We start from the raw sequence: 25,520 nt of genomic DNA, 5'->3' as shown, positions 1-25,520 counted from the left end.
CCAGGAGCTGGTTTTTTGAAAAAATTAATAACATAGATAGACTGCTAGGCAGACAAAGAAAAGAGAAGATTCAAATAAACACAATCAGAAACGACAAGGGAGATGTTACCACTGACCCCAACGAAATACAACCATCACAGAATATTATGAACACCTCTGTGCTCATGAACTAGAAAATCTAGATTTGTAGACACATACACCTTCCCTAGACAGAACCAGGAAGACACTGAATCCCTGAATAGACCAATAATGAGTTCTGAAATTGAGGCAGTAATAAATAGCCTACCAACCGAAAAGAGCCCAGGACCAGACAGATTCACAGCTGAATTCTACCAAATGTATGAAGAAGAGCTACCATTCCTACTGAAACTATGACAAAAAATTGAGAAGGGAGGGACTCTGCCCTAACTCATTCTATGAGGCATCATCCTGATACCAAAACCTGGCAAAGATAGAAAAAACCAGAAACCTTCAGGCCAATATCTTTGATGAACAGTGATGCAAAAATCCTCAATAAAATACTGGCAAACTGAATCCAGCAGCACATCAAAAGCTTATCCACCACAAATAAGTAGGCTTAATCCCAGGATGCAAGGCTGGTTCAACATATACAAATCAAATGTGATTCATCACATAAACAGAACTAAAGACAAAAACAACATGATTATCTCAATAGATGCAGAAAAGGCTTTTGATAAAATTCAACATCCATTCATGTTAAAAACACGATAAACTAAGTATTAGACCCATAGCCAGTATCATACTGAATGGGCAAAAGCTGGAAGTATTTCCCCTTGAAAACCAGTACAAGACAAGGATGCCTTCTCTCACCACTCCTATTCAACACAGTATTGGAAGTTCTCATCTGGGTATTCAGGTGAGAAAGAAATAAAGGGCATTCAAATAGGAAGACAGGAAGTCAAACTATCCCTGTTTACAAATGACATGACTGTATATCTAGAAAACCCCATGGTCTTAGCCCAAAAGCTTCTTAAGCTGAGAAGCAACTTCAGCAACGTCTCAGAATACAAAATCAGTGTGCAAAAATCACTAGGATTCCTATGTACCAACAACAGTCAAGCCCAGAGCCAAATCAAGAGTGAACTCCCATACACAACTGCCACAAAAATAATAAAATACCCAGGAATACAGCTAACCAGGGAAGTGAAATGTCTCTAAAGAACTACAGACCACTGCTCAATGAGATGGCACAAATGGAAAAACATTCCATGCTCATGGAAGAATCAATATTGTGAAAATAGCCATACTGCCCAAAGCAATTTATAGATTCAATGCTATGCCTATTAAACTACCATTGACATTCTTCACAGACCTAGAGAACTATTTTAAAAATCATATGGAACCAAAAAAGAGCCCGAATAGCCTAAACAAAAAGAACAAAGCTGGAGGCAGCATGCTACCTAACTTCAAACTATACTACAAGCCTACAGTGACCAAAACAGCATGCTACTGGTAGAAGAGCAGACACAGACCAATGGAACAAAATAGAAAACCCAGAAATAAGACCACACACCTACAACTATCTGATCTTTGACAAACCTGACAAAAACAAGCAATGGAAAAAGGACTCCCTATTCAATAAATGGTGCTCAGATAACTGGCTAGCCATATGCAGAAGACTGACACTGAACCTGTTCCTTACATCATACACAAAAATTCACTCAAGACGGATTAAAGACTTAAATGTGAAACCCAAAACTCTGAAAACCCTGGAAAACAACCTAGGGAATGCTATTCAGGACATAGGCATGGGCAAAGATTTAATGATGAAACACCAAAAGCAAAAATTGACAAATGAGATCTAATTAAAGAGCTTCTGCACAGCCAAAGAAACAAACTATCAACAGAGTAAATAGACAACCTACAGAATGGGAGAACATTTTTGCAAAATTTGCTTGTTTTTTTCTTGTAAATTTGTTTAAGTTCCTTCTAGAAGCTAGATATTATAGACCTTTGTCAGATGCAAAAAAACCTCGTTAAAAGTAGGCAAAGGACATGAACAGATACTTTTCAAAAAGAAGACATACACGTGGCCAAGAAACACATGAAAAAAAGCTCAAAATCAGTAATCATCAGAGAAATGCAAATCCAAACCACAATGAGATACCTCACACCAGTTGGAATGGCTATTACTAAAAAGTCAAAAAATAATAGATACTGGTGAGGTTGTGGAGAAAAAGGAATGCTTATACACTGTTGGTGGGAGTGTAAATAAGTTTAGTCACTGTGGAAGACAGTGCGGCAATTCCTTAAAGACCTAAAGACAGAACTTAAAGACCTAAAGACAGAACTACCATTTGACCCAGGAATCCCATTACAGGGTATATACCCACAGGAATATAAATTATTCTATTATAAAGACACATGGATGCATATGTTCATTACAGCATTATTCACCATAACAAAGACATGGAATCAACCTAAATGCCCATTAATGATAGCATGGATAAAGAAAATGTGGAACATATACACCATGGAATACTATGCAGCCATAAAAAAATGAAATCATATCCTTTGCAGGAATATGGATGGAGCTGGAGGTCATTATCCTTAACAAACTAACAAACACAAAACAGAAAACCAAATATTGCATGTTCTCACTTATAAATGGGAGCTAAATTATGAGAACACATGGATACATACAGGGGAACAACATGCACTGGGGCATTTTGGCAGGGTGAGAGGATAGAGAGGATCAGGAAAAATAACGAATGGTTACTAAGCTTAATACCTGGGTGATGAAATAATCTGTATAACAAACACCCATGTCACAAGTTTACCTATGTAACAAACCTGTACTTGTACTCCTGAACTTCACATAAAAGCTAAAAAAAAACTGCACAGAATCTAGGGTCTGACATTTTACTTAGTAGACCTGTGATTTTGGATAAGTGTTCACTTATCTGAATCTTAAAGGTAATAAAAATTCTAATTATATACTTGTAATAAATGTGTATATTGTCTTTAGTATAGGTCTGGACTATATTGTGGTACAATTGCGAAAGGAGGTGGAGAAAACCTCTCAAATGCCGCTGAAGTATTGGAGATGCACAATGAAAAATTTTTAACTTGCCTCTTTTTGGCCATTGTTTTGATATTTCAGGTGGTTCCCTGTCAGAAGTATAATTTCATTTTACTTGGCCTCTTGGGATTTTTGCACTTCCTTTGTTGAAGAACTAAATGGAATGGCTTTAATCTACATAGTAGCTCACGAAGTTATGAAACTCTAAAAAGAATTGTTCTGTTTTCACTTCAGGGCCTTGCTGAGGAGAGGGGGACATGGGATGTTAGAAGTTATTTTTAGTTCTGCCTATGGCTGGTAACGAGAATATTGCACATTTTACTGAATGGAGAAAAATTACTTATATATACTAACCTTGATTTTATAATGTAATTTAAATAAAAGGTCAGCCTGGGATGGCTAATCTTAAAAGATCAGGCAGTAAGACACTGATAGAAAAGATAATGATGATATCATTTATTAATATTCATTGAGTGCTTCTTGTATTCCAAGAATTACTTAAATCCTTTATATGTATCATCCCATTTCATGCTTGCTACAACCCTGAGAGATAGATAGATCCCATCATCAATTCCATGTAACTAAAGCATGAGAGCTCATAGCCTAGTCTCACTGCCTCTGAGGCCTTTGCGTTAAGCCACTGTTAGAAATATTTCTGTTAATACACGTGGGAGATTTTCACTGGAGAGATAGAGAGTAAACTAAGGCCTTACTGTCAATGCCAGTCAGGGGGATGGTAAAGGCATGTGGCTATAAGAAGGACTTGTTCTCAAAGGAAAGCTCCGCATGTAATTGTGTACTAGTCTTTATTCAATCACAAGGCAAGTAAAAGCTCCTCAGAAAAATCCAAGAATGATATATAGCATATGCCATCTTTTGATGCAAAGAAAATTCTCTACATGGTACAGATATCTCTGCTAATAATGTTTATCAGGATTATTTATTATGAGGCATTAAAATAATTTTTTTTCAATTACTTTCTAATGAAATGTACCAATTACCTTTTGAACGGTGACATATGGCTGTAATCTATTCCAGTAAGGATAGATGTTGTTTATATAAGGTTTCAAGGGCTTCTTCCTGAACTGCATTAATTACAGATGTAAACAAAGATAGAGGATTATTATCACATTTATCGATAAATCCTCAACTTCATTGCAATATAGTTCTCTGGGTTAGACAACATCAATCATCAGTTATGGTGCAACTCTTTTACACAAGTGATGTTTTTGCAACTCAGGTGATTTTGGAGCACGTTTATGAATGTGTTTGAATCCTGGGGTAGTGAGGGAAGAAGTCACACAGACCATTGTGCACGGTGAAGTTGAAAAAAATGCTACTCTAAGCAACTGTTGGCTTATCTTTTGGCTAAGAAATAAATAACTATGACAGAAAAATGTTAGCCACTATTTTAAAAAGTCTTATCTTGGGGTGGTGGTGGGGGGCCACTGCTGATAAAAAAGAATCAAGCTTCTATCAGTTCTAAGCATGTGCAGTGACTCTACCTTTTTTTTTTTTGACAGAGTCTCGCTCTGTCACCCAGGCTGGAGTGCAGTGGCGCAGACTCGGCTCACTGCAACCTCCACCTCCTGGGTTCAAGTGATTCTCCTGCCTCAGCCTCTCAGGTAGCTGGGATTACAGGCATTGCTACCACACTCGGCTACTTTTGGAAATTTGGTAGAGACGGGATTTTGCCATGTTGGCCAGGTTGCTCTACCTCATGCAGTAACTTTTTTCTGAACATGGGAGGAGAGAGAGGAAGAAGGTACCATTACTATGAGAATTCCAGTTTCTGAGCAAAGGAAAATCTATCATTTTGAGATTGCTTCCTTCCCTGTTCAATGCTACCATGGGTTTCAGAATGGACTCTGAGATTTGTCACGAAGTTATTCTTCTCTGTTTCTGATTATCTTTTGGTCTTCTTTGAAAACTTCTCCAAGCTTCAGTTTACCCAACTGTTACAAGAGGATAACACTAGTAGTGACCTCACAGGATTGTGGGGAGGATAATTGAGGTATTTAATGTAAGATACTTAGAACAGTGTCCAGCACACTTTGCTATTTCAAAATGTTAGCTGTCGTATTGTTTATGGATTGAACTATTTAACATTCACAGGGTAAACAGGAAAGTTTTACATGTTCTTATCTCTTCCAACTGCCTTTTGTACTTTACATTGAAAATAAATTTGTATGAAAGACGGAAGTGATTTATCAAGGGAAACCCAGTGTATTAATTACCTTCTCTATTAAGTCCTATGATAGGTAATTTATGCATATAATCTTATTTAGTTCATGACTTATATAATATTGGCATTATTATTCTCATTTATGAAGAAACCAAGATGATAGACAGAAAAAAATCCAGATCTAACTTCACAGTTTTGTATTATTTCCAGAGTGCTTAAGAATTTAGTTTCTAGCATATACTGGGAAACACTGCTATTCTAACGTTATTTTTGCCAACTTCTGCTGAGTCTTTGGTAATATTTTGAATCATTTTAAGAACCTAGGTATTCTTCAGTTCTATATGTTTTTAACAATTGACCAGAAGATAGTACTGGTCTATCTATCTCCAATCAAATATTGAACACTGGCTGTCCATTGACAAAGATTCTTTGCTTGACCAAATTTTAGTTGGGCTTCTGAACTTTCTCCTTATGCCTCTTTTCCCCACTCCTTGTAAAATCCAGCTTTAGCAATAACTCCCCCTGCTACCCTTGTTATCAGTTTGAGTTCCTCATCCTCCACCATCCCCCTGGGTCTGATCACCTGGTCTTTCTCTGCAAGTATCCTGTTGGGTGAGTTGAGTCAGGATCTCCCTCACCCCTGATGCTTCCTCTTAGTTATTTTCCATCCATTGACCCTCACCCTGCTACATTCCCAACTTGCTGTGTTTAGAGTTGAGCCCAATTTCTCTCCCTGGCTGCAAAACCGCAGGTGCAGTGGTCCCTGAACCTATTGCAATGGTCCTGAATAAACATTACCTTCATTTTGAACACTATCCTATAGATATTTGAGGCTTGGTTATGTGTTTTACCATAGTACTAAATGTAGAGAATATGACAATGTACTGTTTAACAGATTCTATTACTATCCCTGTTTTGCATCCAGAAAACTGAGGCACAGAGAGGTTAAGTAACTTGACCACAATCATACAGATATGTAGCAGCAAAACTTGGTTTTGAACCCAACCATTCTGGCCCTAACATCAGCACTGATTACACTTCCTCTCCTGTAGAAGACAAACCTGTAAACCTGACCATTGAAATATAACAAAAAGCAGTTATTGTAAGAGAATTAGAATGAGATGGAGAATCTGAGCTGGGCCTGGCGCGGCTAACCCATGCTTGAGGAGGGGACCTTAAGGAGAAAGAAACAGGAGATGGAAAAAAGACTTCTTCAGGCTGAAGGAGCATAAAGAGTTTGTTAAAGCCCAGGGAGTTGGAGAGGGGTGAATAGGCCATTAGAACCTTGTTGGCTGAAGAAAGGAGTATGGGGTCTTTCCTTTAAAGGCAGTTAAACAGTGAATTACATGGTAGGCATGGTAAGACTGTGTTTAGAGAGACCATCTGGCTTCAGGACAGAGAAGATTGCAGAGTGTGGTACACAAGTTAGAAAGTAATTATGTAGGATAGAGGTTAATGCACAGAGGGATGACAACCAGATTTATATCTTAAGTCTGACAACACAGCACAAGGAACAGGGAAGAAACTAAGGGGTTAGGTTTTGGACATGTCCAGATGCCCGTGCTATTTTCAGGAGAGACGAACATTCTTAGGGGGCAGTTTTATTTAGGGTCTGAGGCTGAACCTCCTCATAATTATTGTAATAGGCAAGGTCTCCGAAAAGAAAACAAGATGCAAATACTTCTAAAATATTTCAGGAATTTCACAATGTTTCAGTATGGCCATCTTCAAGATGGATTACAAGAAGATAGATAACCACTTAGACACAAAACAAGATCAAACAGTGACATAAATACAATTGAGAAGTGCAAAATGCTTTGGAGATGACTAGAATTTGAGAAAGGAAATGTTAATATCCAGTACTGGAAAGTGACAGATAGAAAATAGTTGACAGAAAGCATAAGAGTAATAAACTATCAAGGAGAAATATGGATGTACGAATTAATAACCATAAAGATAATTAAGAGTTGTTGATTGGAAAGCAGAAAGTTTGTTTTTTTCTTCAAAGATGGGAAGATCATTCATTATATTGTGTGCAGACACGTTAGTCAATTTATCAAGCCTGCCAATGCCCTTTCTGAGAAACTCTGTTCCCATAACCTCTGCTGAGCAGGCAGTGGGCAGACTCCCTGGACTGAGATACTTGGAAATGGGCTGGCAGGATATTTTACCTGGGGCAAGAGTGTGGAATTGGCCAATCTCTGTTGGCCACTCTGGCTAGGGTTGGGGTGGCTATTTTGTTTTATCACCAGCAAAAGCAGGGACCTTTCCCTCCAGAGAAAGGGATCATCTGTCTTACAGATGGAGTCCAGTTCTTATTTATGGAACCCATCAGGCCCAGCTGGCTCTGGACTCTATCTCACACTCCTGTTTCCTCCTCATACATTTCCATAAGCTGGCTGAAGTAGTCTTGTTTCTTTCTAACCAGTTCATCCAGGGCTAACACAGCTTTACTCAGATGCTCAAGTGGTTTTAAGAATATCTACTAATAAATCATGGAACCTCAGAGTAGGGAGGCCCTGGCCCAACCTTCCTTGCAGAAATGGCTCTCTACAGCATTTCTGATATGCAACGCTTCTTGATCAAGCATGGTTCTCCCCTGAGACAGTGTAAGTCATTCTTAGAGCCATCATTCTAGACAACTCCTTGGAACTCCAGACTCATATTGTTGATCAACGTCTCCATGACTGTGTTTCATCTTAGACAGACATCCAAACTCAATATGCCCTAAATTAACTGGGGCATTTCCTCCCCAAGTCTGACCCTCTTACAGAACTTCCTTTCCCAGTGAGTGGCATCGCCACCCTTAGTCACTACTTAGGATTCCATTTCTGATGCTGTGGAAGTCCAACAGAGCACTATGTGAAACCTCAGAAAAATGAGCATGCTGGAATTTCAATCATCTTACATTATATTTTACTGCCATAAGTACAAAAAAACAAACAAACACATTCTTAGCAAAGTAAGAGATCTCAAGCTGGAGGATATATAAGAGGAGAAATTTCTCAAGTCTCTCCAGATTGGCATGGATTGATGGCTATGGGATTCTGTCTCTTCAGTGTGTAGTCTTGCCAGTTTGCAGGAAGACCTAACTGGGGGCTTATAGATATTTATACCCCTTAAACATATCATTCTGAAACTCTAGCACAATTAACTTACACACTTGTAAACAACCACCATAATAAGTCTTTAGAAACCTGAACCACTAGAATAATATCTAGTTATATTTTCTTTCGGAGATGGAGTCTCGCTCTGTCACCCAGGCTGGAGTGCAGAGGTGTGATCTCGGCTCACTGCAAGCTCCACCTCCTGGGTTCACCCCATTCTCCTGCTTCAGCTTCCTGAGTAGCTGGGACTACAGGTGCCCGCCACCATGCCTAGCCTGTATTTTTAATAGAGGCGGAGTTTCACCGTGTTAGCCAGGATGGTCTCTATCTCCGGACCTCGTGATCTGCCTGCCTCGGCCTCCCAAAGTGCTGGGATTACAGGCGTGAGCCACCGCGCCCGGGTATCTAGTTATATTTTCTTATGCCACAGTTACATCTTGCTCCATTGGTTACATAACAGTAACTAGGTGTCCTATGTGAACATCATATTAAACCAACAATGCCCAGTGCCTATCCTGGTGCAGTGCATTATCTTCCATGCCAGATAACTGAACTGTGCACGTGACAGGCCTGGCCAGAGATTTCTACAGTCTTCGTGCTCTCCCTTGCCTCCCAGATTCAAATCACCACAATTTGGGTTTACCTCCTCAAACTCTTGTTAATCTGTCTCTGTGTTTTTACACCCACTGTTATCACCTTGATCCAAGTCACTGCCATCTCTCCTCTGGAACATGAGAATAATTTCCTAACTCTATTTTCACCGTGCTCCCTTCCCATCCATTCTGTACATTGCAGAAAGAGTGATCTCTTATAAATACAAATTTGCTCATATTATGCATGCATGCATACACACACACACACACACTTGGCTTAAAACACTTCGGTGGACTCTCACTGCTCATCAGCTAACAAGTGAAAAAACTTAACATGGCCCACAAGCCCTGCGTTGTCTGGATTTTCCTTACCTCTGATCTCTAACCTTGATCATGCCTTCCTCTCACCTCTCATACATGCCACTCCCGTGCCAGCCCTTCTCCTGCTCATCCTCAAGAGCCCAAGTCAAGCATCACCCCCTCAGGGGAGGCTTTCCTCCTCATTTGAATTAGCTCAGTTTCCTTCTATTACATGCTTTTGTAGCATCCTGAATCTTCCCTTCATAGCATGGTTAACTGCTGCAATTTTGCATATATTTACGGTATTGCTTGATTCATTTATTCCCCTCACTAGAATATTAACTGCACAAAGAGAGGAATGTTTTTTCCTATTGTTTTGTTCACTGCTAATCCCATTGGTAGGATGATGCTGGCAACGTTTAAGTCTATAATAAATAGGTGTTGAATGAGTAAGTGAAAGAATGCTCACTGTTGAAACTCTGGCACCTAGCTCAAAGATTGGAGCCTGCAGCCACTGAATGAATATGTGATAGAGGAAAGCTGTTCAGGAGCAGGATGGAGGTGACAGTTCAGTAGGATGCAGGGTGAGCAACTCTCCCTCATTTTACCTTTCAATCTCAGATAACCTGGTGCTCCTTCCCTTTCATTCCTTGTAGTATTCCTGGCAGATATATCATTTAAAATATAATTTCATCCAGTTCTGTCCTTTCCATTAAATTTGGTAGTGCTGGCATTACAGGAGCTTTTAACCCTCTCTAGGCAAAGGACTACTCAGAACTTCACTTCCAGTAGGCATATTTGTTTTTTAAATGTCTAATTTACTAGCAAGCAAAGATTATACAAAAAGCTTTTACCCTAAATGAGGATATATTTGTGATTCAGAAAGTGATTGCACCTTTATTGGGCAAGATGGAGGAAAGATGGTGGCTGGGTCCCCACAAAAAGGTGATAGGATGTGTGTTGTCTTGTGTGGCCCCAGAGAGTAGTCAAAGATTCAAAAGTTAGAAGTAGAAGGGAGAGATTTCAGCTTGTTAAAATGCAAAACATCCCATAAGTGGAATGGTCGACCTATAACTGAGGCTGTTTATAAAGTACAAATGGCTGGCTGCCAGGGAATGTATAAGAATAATTCTGGAACTGGAAGAAGCATTGGATAAGATAAACTCCAAGCTTCTTTCTCTGAGATTCTATATTTGGTGTAAAAGTACACATTGTATTTTAGGCTTGGGAAGAGATACTAAAACACAGTGTGATAAGGGGAGCTTGAACAGTCTTGGAATAATTTATCATGGTGAATTCTGAACCTGTAGCCCAGGATACACAGTAAACCCAAGCCAAGAGTAGTGGCTGTATAGACTTTATGACAACACTGTCATCAGGGCTTTGATTATAGTTGTGACAATATAAAAATCATTAATGTGTGAGTATTCACAGCTTTCTTTCCTCCTATGTCTGCCAAAAAACAAACTTGGTCTTGCCTGCTCAGATTATCTTCTCTGTTCTGTTCCCTTCATTTGCAGAATTTGTCTTTGCTACTCTGTTTGTGTGTTGTTTTTCTTTAGAGCTTTCAGTATTGGGAGATGCAATTTGAGAGGAGAGGCTAATTTGATCTACTTAATAAAAAAGAGACAAGGGGGAGGCAAAAGGAGAATCGACTACACTGTGGGCTTCTGAGTTAGTTAGCAGAATGGCATTCCTTCCTAAATTACTTCGCCAGTGAAATATGATTTCACTCTAGGAATAAACTATAGGGCACTCAAGCCTTATAGAGATCAGTCATTCAAGAAATAATCATTATTTCTGCGACTGATCATGCTTTTCAGTTGCCAAGTACTTTTGTAATCAATTGCTCTGGTTCTTTGGGATTCCAATTGGGAGACACTGGAATCAAAAGAGAAGGTGATATAGATGTGACAGTCTTCCTTTTCTTTTCTAATGACCTTGCTTCCTATTTCACTAAGAAAAAGACAACCATCAGAAGAGGACTTCCATATATTCCCAACACCCACTCACTCTGCATCAGTCCTCACCTTGTCTCCCACCCTGTTGGTCTACATGGACTCTCCATGCTGCTAGGGTTCAGCCCTTGCTCACACTCTGGGTCTTCTCTTCCCCACTTGAGCGTACCATCTTGCTAGCCTCTCTTCTGTATCATCAATTTTCCTTTCTCTCTTGCTTCACTCTAATCTGCATACAGATGTGCTCCATTAGATCCATTGATCCCAAATTCCCCTTCAACTACTGCCTAATTTCTCTCCCTTTGATATCAAAACTCCTTTAAATATTTGGTGATTTTAGCTCTCTCCATTTCCATGATGCAAAAAAACTGAATGGTCCAGTGCCAGTTTCATTAGTCAATCTCCCAGCAGCATGTGACACCATTCATTGTTCCTTCCTTCTTGAAACTATCAACACTGAGCTTCTGGAACATCTCTTTCAATTATCCTCTTATCTCACTGGCAGTTCTTTATTAGACTTACATACTGGTTCCTCCTCATCTTCCTGACCTTAATCAATACTTACCTCCTAGGTGATCTTAACCAGTATCCTGGCCTGGTTACCATCTCTACACAGATTACTCCTATACTGACATCTTCTGCCTTGAACTCCATACTTGTATATCCAACTTAAAACATCTCAAACTTAACACATGTACACTAAACTTCTGATTTCTGCCCCTCCCCAACTCTCCAGGCCTAGGCCCCACCAGAGCCTTCCCCGTTTCTGCTGTGTGCAGCCTCATTTTCCAGTTGCTCAGGCTACAATCATTGAGGCTATAACTGATCCTTTTCTCTCACATCCACACACTAACATGCCAGGAAATCCCATTATCTCTGCATTCAATATATATTCAAAATCTAAGCACTTTTTGAAATGTCTACTGCTGCCATCCTAGTCCAAGGCACCATCCTATCTTCCCTGGGTTTTGCAAAAGCCTCTTTAACTGATCTCCTGGCTTTCCTCCCTGCCCCCACAGTCATTTCTCCTCACAGAAGCCAGAATGTAATAAAGGTGGCACATCTGGACCAAAGTAGTAATCCTTAGAAAGCAAACTTTATGAGCAAAAGGTAACTTTGAGTGAATTAGAAAATAAAGCTTTCTTTGGGAGATTGCCTTTTGTTTCAGAATACAGGCTGGGCACCCATTGATTCTTCATGACCCTGATTTCAGGCCTTTGCTCAAAACCCACAGGTGGTAGCCACCTCAGACAGGGAGAGAGGTCCAGTCTTTACATCATCCAGAATGCTTCATTGCATCTGGCTCCGTGCTGCTTCTCCATCCTCCTGTCTGAATATTCTTCCCCTTGTTCACACTGTTCTAGATACATCAGTTACTGTGCTCTTCCCCGAACACACAAAGCACGATACATCCTCAGGACCTTTGCACAAACACATTTCCCCAAATATATACTTGGCTCAGTCCCTTCAGGTGTATGCTTAAATGTCAGCTGATTAGAAAGGTCGTTCCTGACCACCCATTTATAACAGAATCCTCCCCAGATGCTCACCTTCCTACTGGTCCTACTTTCTTTTTTCTCCCTAATATTTATTCCTGCCTGACCTTTGCTTATTAGTTATATGGCCTGTTGCATCTCCTTTCCCCATAATTGGTGCTCAATATCCATTTGTTGAATTGATGCTCAGTGACTGTTCATTGAAACACTTAGATAAAAAGTGATGGACACAAACGTGGTCTCTTTTGGCTCCTTGTGGCATCTGAAAGTTCTGCCAGTCCTCATTCCCTCCTGCAGAGAAGGCAGGGGTAGAGCTTCTGGGACTACCAGGGTAGGAGCTAATTACCTGGAAGGAGCAGTAAGGCATTTGAGGTGGGCCTCTGTTAGAGAGTGTTTCTCTCTGGGTCAGTCTTTGGTAAAAGGAGATTAAGGAGAACTGTGTAATCCTTGTGACCCAAGTGTGATCCAGCTCTGCTTATTAAAGTCTACATTGGGGTTTGGAAACAAAAACTGACAGATAGCCAAAAAAAAAAAAAAAAAAGTTCCTTTGACTGCCGTCACCCTCTGTGCTTAGGGCCTAGGCTAAAGGGTCGTCTTGTTGGTTCCTTCTACCTATCACCCCTCTTACAGACCTTCACTAGTGGATGTTCTGGGAACTTTCCTTTCATCATATGACAGCCGTTTAAATTGCTGGGTCCTGGCTGTTTCCTAAGTTTCTATTGTATAGTGCAACACCATCCACCACAGACTATGCATTTAGGTATGTACTCTGCAGTACTGTATGTCCACTCGAAAAATAATTATTAATGTGCTAGATACAGCAGTTAGGCATATTAAACTGAATCTTGCCCTCATTCAGGTTACAATCTCTAATGGTTAATTATATGTATAAACTTGGCTAGGACACGGTGTCCAGATAATTGGTCAAACATTATTCTAGATGTTTCTGTGTGTGTGTGTGTATATATATATATACATCATATATATATATATAATATATGATGAGATTAACATTTATATCAGTGGACTTCGAGTAAAGCAGATTAGGCTCCAGAATGTGGGTGGGCCTCATCCAATCAGTTGAAAGTCTCAATAGAACAAGACTGACTTCCCTGGAAGAACAACAGTTGTATCAAAAGGCAGTCTTTTGGCAAAAAACTGCAACCTTTTCTTGGGTCTCCACCTGCTGGCCTACCCTGAAAATTTTGTGTGCCAAGCCTCTACAAGTGTGTGACCCAGTTCCTTAAAATAAATCTTTTTCTATTTTCCCCACCTTCCACTTCTCTCTCTCTGTATGTGTGTGTGCATATTTGCATACATAAACATAAGAGAAGGTTTCTCTAATAAAGTGGGCCTGGGGCTGTGACATCAAGGGTAAGGAGGGGTTAGGCAGTAGAGGAGGAGAAGAAAAGAATATTACAGGTAGAGCAAAGACTTTGTCAAAAGACCTGTGGCCTTATTTCTTTTCATCTTTATATATATATAATATAATATGTAGCTGGGACTACAGGCATGTACCAACACACCTGGCTAATTTTTTTCTTTCATTTTTTTTTTTTTTGGTAGAAATAGGGTCTCACTTTGTTGCTAGGCTGGTCTTGAACTCATGGCTTCAAGCGATCCTCCTGCCTCAACCTCCCAAAGTGCTGGTATTATAGATGTGAGCCACCATGCCCGTTTCATCTTTAAAGCACTTGGAGATAGATACTATTATTATCCCTATTTAAAATAATTTATATTTTTTCTTTTTATGAGACTGGGTCTTGCTATGTTGCCCAGGCTGGTCTCAAACTCCTGGGCTCCAGTGATCCACCCACCTCGGCCTCCCAAAGTACTGGGATTACAGGTGTGAGCCACTGAGCCTGGCCTATTATCCCTATATTTAAGATAAAAAAACCAAAGCACATTGAGAAGAAACACCTTTTCCAAAGCCACGTACTTGGGACATGGCATAGTTGAAATTGAGGGACTTGTACTTTGAACCAACAAGTTACAGTGCCCATTCATATTGGGAGAATTAGGGAAACATTCATATCCTACTATTTTCTGACTCATCTGCTACTAATGGATTCAGCTTGAAAGGGTGTATTATTTTCATTTCATTCACGTATTCCTCATGTGTGCTGCATAGTACTTATGTCAGGCCTCATGCTAAAGGTTGGGAATTCAGAGAAGAACAAGGCATGGAATTAGGATAGCTTAGCCTAATGAGGAAGATAGACATGTTTGTATTACAATGCAGCTTGTAAACAGTAAGCGTCTTTGGAAGAGAAATGGAGAGGCCAACACAGAGAAAGTAGCTTTTGAGCTGCACTTGGAAAGATGTTTTACTATAACCAATTATGACAAATCTTGGTTACAGTTAAAACAGGCAGACATAGAAATTACTGTCAGGATGGAAGAACCTTATACCTACAGATCCCTAGAGGCAGAGGCATATCATGCCACTCAAGAGGGGTCACATGGGAAAGCCTTGGGGGTTGGTCAGGAGGCACAGGGAGTGAAGGGAAAATGTGGGCAGGAGCCTCTATTGTGGGTTCCACGGAGAGACCAAGCAAAGACATAGCAAGCTTAGGATGGGCTAGTTTGAGGGATTTTTCAGTGGTGTTGGGTGGAGGGGCTGTCCCCAGTTGTCTGGCACCTGACCCTGGAGTGATTAGGGGAGGGAGACAGTGGTCTAGAAAGTGAGAGCCTGATCATGGAGGTGGTTGGATATGTTCCCTAGATTAGATGGTTTGCATATGAAAGAAGGAGGTTTGCAGGTAGGCAGCTGTTTGCTGTGTCTAGGAATTCACCAACCCTGCAAGAGGCAGTTCCTCCAGTGTCAGCAATTCCCCCATGATGTCAAAGCATCAGAATACAGAAAATAAAGATATTGTTAACTCAAATGCATGTAAGTTTATCCAAAAACAATGAGACAAGGCACTGCAGGGAGAACCACACCATGTACAAGATCACCGAGGCATGAAGGAGCATCATGGTTTTGAAGAATGACAGTGTAGGATGTAGTTGGAGAAGAGCATTCAGGAGTTGGGTGGGAGTCAGTATTAGAGTGAAGCACCTTGTAAAGAAAGCTAGATCTTATCTCCAAGCAATGGAGTGACACTAAAGGCTGCAGGAATGGATGTATTGGTTAAGAGACAGTGTTTCTCTCTCTTTGAGGCATCCTATGTAAAGTGACCCAGTTAAAACCAGCACAGCTTTTCTTAGCATTACTTTAAGAGGAATTCCTTTGAACTGATTATTTGCTCACCATCTGGTGCTCAGGTAAATGCTTTAGATGTTTTCCTTTTAAAAATATTCAATGTATTAATTTCACACATGAGGAGAAATCATATTAAATCTCACTACATAATTAGCCAAACCACAAATACATTTTCAGAAACAAAGATGACTCATGTTGTTTCCTAATTAAACCTTGAAAGGTTTAATTAAAAAGCATAATATGGAGAAAACTAGTTTAGAAAGAATTGGGGCTTAGCTTCCTGAATGTGTGCATAGAGAGCTTCTCTGTTCCACCCCTATCGAGGGAGGAGGAACAGATGTGTAAGTGACATAGCAGTCCTTTACAGGGGATGGGCTGTGTTTCTATCATGCATGACACGCTGTCTCAGAGACAAGGGAGCTGGTTAACGGGAAGGAGAAGCCTTTTAAAGAAACAAAGCATTCTAATCCTTCTGTGCATTGATCCGGAGAACACCATAGTGAACCGGCAATGCAGCAAAATAATGACCATAGTAGAACATTTAAGGAGTGGTTACTATATGCCTAGCACTATGCTGACTGCTTTGTATACAGTGATTCCTCACAACCACTCTGAAGTAGGTGGTATTACGCACATTTTTCAAATAGGAAAACTGAGGGCACAGAGGCAAGAGGCAGAGCTAAGACAGCTTGTCTGACCACAGGGCTGTGTCTCCATCACATTCAAGTCCCCTCTGGAAATCAGTGAGAAACCAGTGAGCCCTGGAGCAGAAAATGTGCAGTGGAAATCCAGGTGCTTCCTAACTGTGAGATTTCTAGCCTCAGTTCCTCATCCATAAAATGGGATAATAAGACAGTGGCAGGAAGTGGTGAGGTTTGAGTAAAATAATGCCTGTTAAACTGACAAGGGTAAGCACATCATGGATATCAGTTCTTAATGCTTCTTTCACCAGTGCTTTTATCATCAACATCAAAGTTAGTGCATCCTAGCAGGATTTTATGTCAGGGTATTTAGGAGCACTGTGGGGTAGCTCGGAGGTTGATCAGGCTGAACAAAAGTGGAGTAGTAAGGCTGTCTTGCAAATTTTTCTAGTTAAAAAAATCATTTATACTAAATATAATTTCTGCAATACACGTTCTTTTCTTGCAAACAATGCTGTCAGTGCCCTGCTTCAAACCATGCAAAGACATTTAAGAATTTGTTTAAACATCGTTGCCTTGGTTCCCTGTGAGGCCCCGCAGGATTCTGACCTGCTTACCTTGTCTTGCACCACTCTTTCTTTCTAAGAACACCTTGGCACAGTGGTCACTCTTCTGTTTCTCAGAAAAGTACTTGCTCTATGCCAGGCACTGCACAGAGCATCAATATGAGGATGATCTCTTTTAATCCTCATAACAGCCTTATGGGGCCTGGTGTTTATCTGTACTTCACAGTTGTGGAAATTGAGGCCCAGGCAGGTTAATTAACCAGACTGAAATGACTGACATAGTTAATAAGTGGCAAGCTGCAATTCAAATCCAGGCACTCTTGAATTACAGTCCAAACAGTTAAACTTTACACAATATAGCATGTCTCAGTCTCATCTTGTCTAGAAACTCACAGCAGCTCCAAGTAAATGCACATTGAATGAAGGAAAGATTGATGATGATGAAATGGCGGCATGGATTAGTCACTCAGGATGGGGGAAAGCCAACATAATGAGCAAGCCAAAGCTGACTGAAAAAGACCATTTGCAAGCCCTAATTGTGCAAGTGTAACAAGTCCACCTTTCTTTTCAGTTGTGCCCTGCATAATCCTCACTGAGTTTGAAGCCTGACTTCAGCAACCAAATTACCCTTTGCTGATGAGTTTCCACCAGTCTTAAAGGCTATCATCTCCTGTCCTTTCCATTTACTCTAGAGTCAATTCATAATAATTGCATTGAATTTAATCATTATTCATCTTACCTATTTCCTACTTTCCCCTTTCCATTATTATTTCTTAATTAATTTCAGGACCAAGACAAGTGGCAAGCCATATGATGACTGACCAGAAACGTTAGAAAGAATGGAAGATGGTTTCCTGAAGCTTCGCTACTCTGGAGGTGGAATGAATTGTGCCAAATGTCAACTTTTATGGCTCAATGAGCCCTTTCCTGAGCCTGTCAACAGTGAACTAAAGAAATACAATCTCTGTTTCTCCAGTCAACGGTAGAACAGTGCTTGCACTCCCGATATTTATGGATATATTTATACAATTCTCACAAACCTGACACCAATGGCCTGGGATCAATGTAGACAAGTGGTAAAGAAAAACAGAATGATTCTCTGAAAGGATGCATATTAAAAAAAATAAAAGATTTGTGTTCTGAGTGGCTTGTTTTGAGAAAAAGATGTGCTTCAACTGAGATCTACATGATGTAGCAAATAAAAACAGGTATGAAAATCCCTTGAACTAAATTTCACTGGATTAACACATCCGATCAATTCTCATTAATCACAACAGTTATGTTTTATCAAGGCACTTCGAATGCTGGAATCACGGGTACTAAGTCCTTTTTCCTTTGAGCCACTGCTCCTAGGGGAAACATAGGCTTAGGTTTCTGTGAGCCTCTGGTCATGACATTTTTGTCAACTGATCAATACATAACTTTGTTTTATGTGTGTTTCTGTTTAAAGATACCTTATTTAATAAATAGTATTGATTCATTAATATTGATCTCATAGCCAACAGGACTGTACCTCATGTTTGATGAAGCTTATCTAACACATATTTTCTCTATAAGGCACATGTCAGCCTTCTTGTGCTTAAAAACACTAGACAGCACTTCAGGACTATAGTTGGGGGCCATTTTCAACAGCAAAATCAAAGGACAAAAGTGCAAAAAATGTGGCAATCAATAGACCATGAAGAAAGATGCTTGTTTACAAGAAGAGCTGAAACAAAGTGGCAGAACATCACCTGGTTCCACCTCAGCTGGGAGTGTGTATGTTGGATGACTCCAATTTCTTACTGCTCTACACATGTCCATAAATAAATGTGTAAACACAGTGAATGTTGATTCTGGGTTACAAATAAAGTTTAGAAACAGGCAAATTCACAAGTATGGAATTTGTGAATAATGAGGGTCAACTATAAATATGAATCCCAAGCTTATAATTTGCAATTCCTTTCACGTATGCTGGAGTGAATAGGAAACTAGAGCATTTAGTTGACACAATTGGGACTCATACCAGGATCCTCTGTGAATACCACAATTAGCTCTTTGAGCTGGTGGAATCACTGGATTGGTGAAGGGATTAGGATTAAGCAGCTCAAAGGCAAGGCCACTGTGTAATACGTAACTCCTTGTTTAGTTGGGAAAATACTAGAAGTTGGCTAACCTAGCTGAAAGAAACCAGAATATCTCAACTCCTTTGGCATATTTTGAGATGCCTGTTCTGAGGGACTGCAGATCACAAAAATAGCCTTGAAAAGCTGCCCTTTTGTTCAGGAGATTTGCATCTGGAGAGGAAATCCACATTAGTAAAATGAAGTAAACAACAGATGCAAACAGACTTTCTCTGAGGACCTCTTATCTGGATCTAGGAAAGATTAACTCACAGGAAAAGGAGGCTGAAGTCTGACAATATAAGGTTCTGACAGAGAAGCATTTACCACAAGCTCCTGTCTGTTCCTTCTGAGAGCTGCTACCTGAGAGGTTTCATCTGCCTAACAGGACCCCTTCACTCCCAGGCCTTTCCTCCTCTCTCCCTCCTATAACCCCCTCCTGACATGTTCAAAGTCCATATTCTTCCTGTCCCCCCAGGATAGTATAAAAACTTCAGTCATCTAAGCCCCTCTTCTGAGTCTCACTCTTCGTGTATAACTAACTCCCATGTCCATACATGTGTTAATAAATATGTATACCTTCTTTCCTGTTAACTGGTCTATTGCCAGTTTATTTTATAAACTCAAATTATCAAACATTCACTGATGGGTAGGGAAGGAAATTCTGGTCTGTCCTACCTAGCCAAGTCGTAGTGGACATTTTGGGGAGTATCTCCTCACTCATAATAGTCTCCTGTACCTGCCCGGCTACCCCTAATCATAGGGGATTTCTACCTTATAGGAAAGTTGATTGTTGGGTCCCTCACAGCTGAACCTGTATTTATATATTAATTCAGTCAATATTTATTCAGACCCTACCATGTGGGACGCATTTGTCTCTCTAGATGATGGCAAGAGAGACATGAATAAGCTTCTCATGAAGCTTACATTCAAGTATGGGGGATAGATAGCAAGTAAACTCATCAGTTTCCCACTGGTTTAAGTGCAATGAAAGGAAAAGTGAGGTGATTGATAGACCGTGGGTGGGAAGCCAGGCTGTCCTGGAAAAGGGGTTGGGGAATGCTGCTCTGAAGGAAGAGGGGCCTGTGGAATGGCACAGAAGTCCAAGGGTGGAGCACAAGGGCTTGGTGTGTACCACAAAGACCTGGGTTTGCTCTGCTGCATGAACTGGGGAGCAAAAAGAGGAGATGGAGTCGAGCCCAGACCTTGCCTCTAGTGTTTCCTGAGAAACTGGATGTTGGTCCTTGGATTCTGTGAGAAACCTGGCAAGATGATACATTTATCTCTACTTTTTCTTAACATACATCTGTCTAGTCTCTAATATTTGCAAACAACGGTTCCTACCTAATACAGAAGTCGATTGGTATAGTTAAATGGAAACAATACCTTGTTTGGGAAAATAAACTTTAATTTTTTGAATATGACTTCATAAGATGAAGACAGCGTTCTGTGACTGCCACAACACTCTGTATACCAACTCATTTGAACAAGTTTTCCAAAGATCTGCCAAGCCTGCAGCATACCTTACCCCATCCTGGAACCACTGGCCAGAGAAATACAGAAGGCTGTCATGACTCTGTCTGAGGCATTTAAACCAGAGCAACGCCATTCTGAATAGGGGCTGGATAAAATAAGGCTGAGACCTGTTCCCAGATGGGTAAGGCATTCTAAGTCACAGGATGAGACGGGAGGTCAGCACAAGATAGAGGTCACAAAGACCTTGCTAATAAAACAGGTTGCAGTAAAGAAGCCAGCCAAAACCCACCAAAACCAAGATGGCAAGGAAAGTGACCTCTGGTTGGCATCACTGCTACACTCCTGCCAAACTATGATAGTTTACAAATGCCATGGCAACATCAGGAAGTTAGCCTATGTGGTCTAAAAAGGGGAGGCATGAATAATCCACCCCTTGTTAAGCATATGATCAAGAAATAACCATAAAAACCAGCAGTCCTCAGGGCTGCTCTGTCTATGGAGTAGCCATTCTTTTATCCCTCTACTTTCTTAATAAACTTGCTTTCACTTTAGTCTATGGACTTGCCCTGAATTCTTTCTTGCATGAGATCCAAGAACCCTCTCTTGGGGTCTGGATCAGGACCCTTTTCCTATAACACCTCTACAGAGAGATTTATTTTGCTTTGGAGAATTTCAGAAAGTCAACAAAATATAAAAGCTGATTTCAAAAATTGTACTAGATGAAAGCCCTCAGGGATCTCTTGCCAAGTAAACTCAGGTCAGTGCCTGGGGTCAACCTTTCCCTGAAGTCACGGCAAGAAGTGAAGTGCAGCAATTACTGCTCCTAACAGAGGCCCATCCTCTGGCAAAATACAATTGATTAAAAAGTACTTACGTTGATACTGAAGGGTGCCAGGGATGCTTGCATCAAAAAGTTAGTTTTTACCCATCTTCACTTTCCTTCTTATCTGTGCTTGCTCTCTAAGGAATATATTGAGAGATACATTTGCAGGAACTTAGTAGTAAGCCATCGATGCTACATCAATGGTGGCCATGTGGACACACAATGTTTACTAAATGTTACTAAAGTAGGAAATTCTAGAACTCTGCCTCTATGGGGCAAACACTGTAAAGCACCTGCAAACCAAAAATAAAATTCTAAGCCCCCCAAAGAACTGAATGGACCCCCCCCTCTTGACCAAGGGGATTCCAAAAAACCCTGAAACACTGGTTCAGGCCATGATGGAAAGGGGGCATCAAACTTGCCTCATTATATGCTTCTCCCTTGGTAATTCAGGGACAACTGACCAGTATTAACATTAAAACAGAGATCTTAAGACTGACCAAACAGACCCTTTGTGGCAATAAGATACCAAATTCTAACCTGACTCTAGTATAGTATCACATGACAAATAGCAGGTCCTGAAAGAAAGAAAAGTATTTTACACCAAAATATATCTCTTTGACAAGGCTGTCTCTTATGGAGTAAATTTACATTCTGTAGAGAATCTTATTCCCTTTCCAGGTCTTTTTCTGATCCTGAAGAGATTAGCTGAGAGTCCAGCACCTTTTGAAAGTCTGCATAGAAAACATTTGCCATCTATTGCCTCTAAAGATGACCACCTATGAGACTTCATCTACATAGTAAGAACTTTGGTCTTCACAATCCCTTATCTAAACCGAGACACTCTATTGACTCCAGATCTTTAGATAATAACTTAACTCTTTTAACCAACTGCCAATCAGAACATCTTTGAATCCACCTTTACCTGCTTTGAGTTGTCCTGCCTTTCCAGATCAAACCAATTGCACATCTTACATGTATTAATGTCTCATGTCTCCCTAAAATGTGTAAAACCAAGCCATAACCCAACCACCTTGGGCACGTGTTCTCAGGACCGCCTGGGGCTGTGTTATGGGTCATAGTCCTCATATTTGGCTTAACATAAATCTCTTCGAATATTTTGCAGAGTTTGGCTTTTTCATAGCACACCTCAGAATGTTGCTCTGGATTTGAAAAATGGAAGTATTTTTCAAAGTACCTGGTGTAACCAAGTAATACTGCCACAGGGTATAAAAATACTGTTTTCTCAAAGAGGCACATTTTGGCTGGTTTTTCTGAGAGTGTCAGAATTAGCACTGGCATCCAATCATTCACCAAGTATTTACTGAGCACCTCTTCTCCACCAAGCCTTGGTTTATGTATAAATATATGCATTTTCTGAATTTTTAAAAAGCTCCTAGCTTCCTTTTTTTCTACCACTATTCTATCAGGCATGGAATACCTCCTGCAACCTTTGGTGGGTAAGACTAATAAGGAAAGGAGGCTCAGGATGCAAGAAAACTCTCCCAAGATCCCACAGCTGCAATGCTAAACAAGGGCTTCAAGACTTTCTAAGCCTGGTCCCTTTCTCAGTGCTTTTCAAACTCTTCTATCAAAAGTCCTTTATGGCTAGAAGACTGTGAAGTTGGAGTTTAGAGATGCAGTATGCTTTTCTTGTTGATTCCCTTCCCATTTCCCCAGAGTAGGGGGTGGGAGGGTGGTTGGGGGGCGGCAGGAACATAAGTACCAAGAAGTTTCAACTGCCCCATTCTAAGCACACAATACAGATCACCTGGAGAATGAATTTCTGCTCTTTTCAAACCCACGTGTCTTTCCTGGCAGTATTACTAATGGGTCAAAGAAAGGAGAAAAAGCAAGTGTGCAAGAGTATAATTCATTGTTCATACACGTGGTGGCTTGCAGGGATATAAAACCAGTTCCCCAGACACTCTCAAGTATATAGGATTATTTTAATCCTTTTCATATCACTTTGAATTCTTCCCTCCAGCCCTTATTCTCTTCAGTTTTTGTCTTCAGCACAAACCCTTTTTTCCTGATTTTCTTCCCAGATTTTCTCCCAAGGTAGAGCTGGCTAGGCCTCAAGCCATTGTGACTCTGTGCAAGTACTTTACTTGCATGTAGTTACTCTCATTACAGCAGTGTTAGTTTGGAGAGGAGGTGAACAAGGAAGGGAGTGGGAGCAATTTGACCTCATTCAGACCCTGCTCCTTTTAGTCAAACTCCAAGATATATTCATGACTGGATCACTTCTGTGCTCACAGTGCAAATACTCTGTAATTTCAGGGTCTTTCTATTTTTGGCACCAGATGGTCTTCATGACCTCTGCATATTGTCCTTGAAGGGGATCAGAGTATGCCATCCAAAATGTCACTCTGCCATAAGGATTATTTTGAGTTGAAGGCAACTGAGGAACATCAGACACAGAAAGCAGCTATCTTCACCTTTTTTGTCTAAAAGAGGGGCATAAATTTCCCTTTGTGAAGGTGTTCCCCCTACCTGCTCTCAGCAAGACTCTAGGCTCTTATTAGCTGATAGATGGTACCGAGAGGAGAGGAATATATGTAACAAGCCCTGCTAAAATAACCCCTGTCTTCCATTAGGTTCCCCATATGTTTACTTTCCTAGAATTCACTGCCCTAGAGGCTCAAAACCCTTTCCTTTGTCTTCCTTTGTCTTGTCACTTCTCTAAGAATTTATTGCTGTTTTTAAAAATGGTATATAAACCTCTGGATCTGACTGTCTTTTTGGGGTTTTCACTTCATTTCTGTGAGGTCCCTCTCTCACACACGCACACACACACGTATTTACATTCCCTCCTTCAAAATAGTGCACTTTCTCTTTGCTCAATTCTGCAATAAGCAGAATTTACAAACAATGTATTTGAAGAGTAGTGCTTTATCCTGCAAATTCAAATTTAGCATCTATTCCTCAATACATCTGTTTGTATGTTCATTATGTGTCTGTGAATTCAGCTGTTGAAGTCTTCAAGTAAGACTGATGCTCCAGAAGACGTGTATTATTTATATTCTGAATTTACATTCTGAACTTCATTTTACCACTATGCACTCTGCTTAATAAGCCAAAGGGAGGACAACTTAACTTATACCATGCTGTCTTTCACCTTGACCAAAACCAAAATAAAACAAAATGAAATTGAACTCTATGAAATGTCCTTATAGATTACCTCTCCAGCAGTATCAAAAATTTAGTCATGGACATTCTACCTGCATTTTCATTTCCTTTTTTTTTTTTTTAATAGAATGCTTTTCTTAAAACTAAAAGGCAACTTTGTTCTATTATCACACATGGGAAATCAACATCCCTTGTCCCAAAGAAGATAACCAAAAAATTAATACAATAAACCCACAATGCTTTATCTAGAAGCTATTACATACCAAAAGGCTCTGACTTCAAAGTCCGTTCTTATGCTCAAAAAGCAGAACAAGTAACACCAAGTAACCCCAAAACTAGCACCACAAGACTTAATCCTTGGCTTAATCAGGATCAGGATGGTAGAATTCAAAAAAGAATGGCTCTCTCACTCTGTTATTTGATATACAACCTAAAATTATTCTGAGTGACACCAGTGGTATGCTCTCCACACTTTGGGAAACACTGACATAGTCCAATCTCTTCTGTTATTGTTGAAGAAAATACAGCTCACAGAAATAAAGTGAATTACTTATTTCTAGCAGAGCCAGACTTAGTACCTCTTTTAAACCCTTAATCAAGTGCTTTTTCAGGTACACAGAATTCTCATTTGGGAAAAAAGAAAAATGGCGTTTAAAAGTTATTTTTCAGTTTCCCTGTAATTAGTGTCTATCATTATTGATTCAATTTACATTATTAATGGCTTGTCCAGTGATCTACTCCAACATTTTTCTCATAATTATCCCTAAAAGGAAAGGAATAATTCATTGTTTATTAAAAATATACAGACTAGTTTTCATAAACAAGGAACACATTATTTCAAATTTATTTCTATTTTCTTGTATCCTTCATTTGATTTTGTTCATTTTGGCTCT

The 25,520-nt window shown here is 40.1% G+C and overlaps 1 protein-coding gene and 1 long non-coding RNA gene across 6 annotated transcripts in view; one reads left to right on the top strand and one right to left on the bottom strand.

Annotated features, from left to right (window-relative positions):
• Window positions 1-18,360, top strand: part of LOC103783375 (uncharacterized) — a 43,017-nt gene extending 24,657 nt beyond the window's left edge. Inside the window, exon 4 of the long non-coding RNA XR_010112139.1 lies at window positions 17,882-18,360. This is a non-coding gene — a long non-coding RNA (uncharacterized LOC103783375). The remainder of the gene's footprint in view (window positions 1-17,881) is intronic.
• The window catches only part of SGCD (sarcoglycan delta), a 1,033,257-nt gene that overhangs the window by 34,864 nt on the left and 972,873 nt on the right, over window positions 1-25,520 (bottom strand). The gene's annotated exons all lie outside the window — the stretch shown is intronic.

Source organism: Pan paniscus, chromosome 4, assembly GCF_029289425.2.
Source record: "Pan paniscus chromosome 4, NHGRI_mPanPan1-v2.0_pri, whole genome shotgun sequence".
Lineage (NCBI taxonomy): Eukaryota > Metazoa > Chordata > Mammalia > Primates > Hominidae > Pan > Pan paniscus.
Note: the sequence above shows the minus strand (reverse complement) of the source record. Positions and strands in the feature narration are given on the sequence as shown.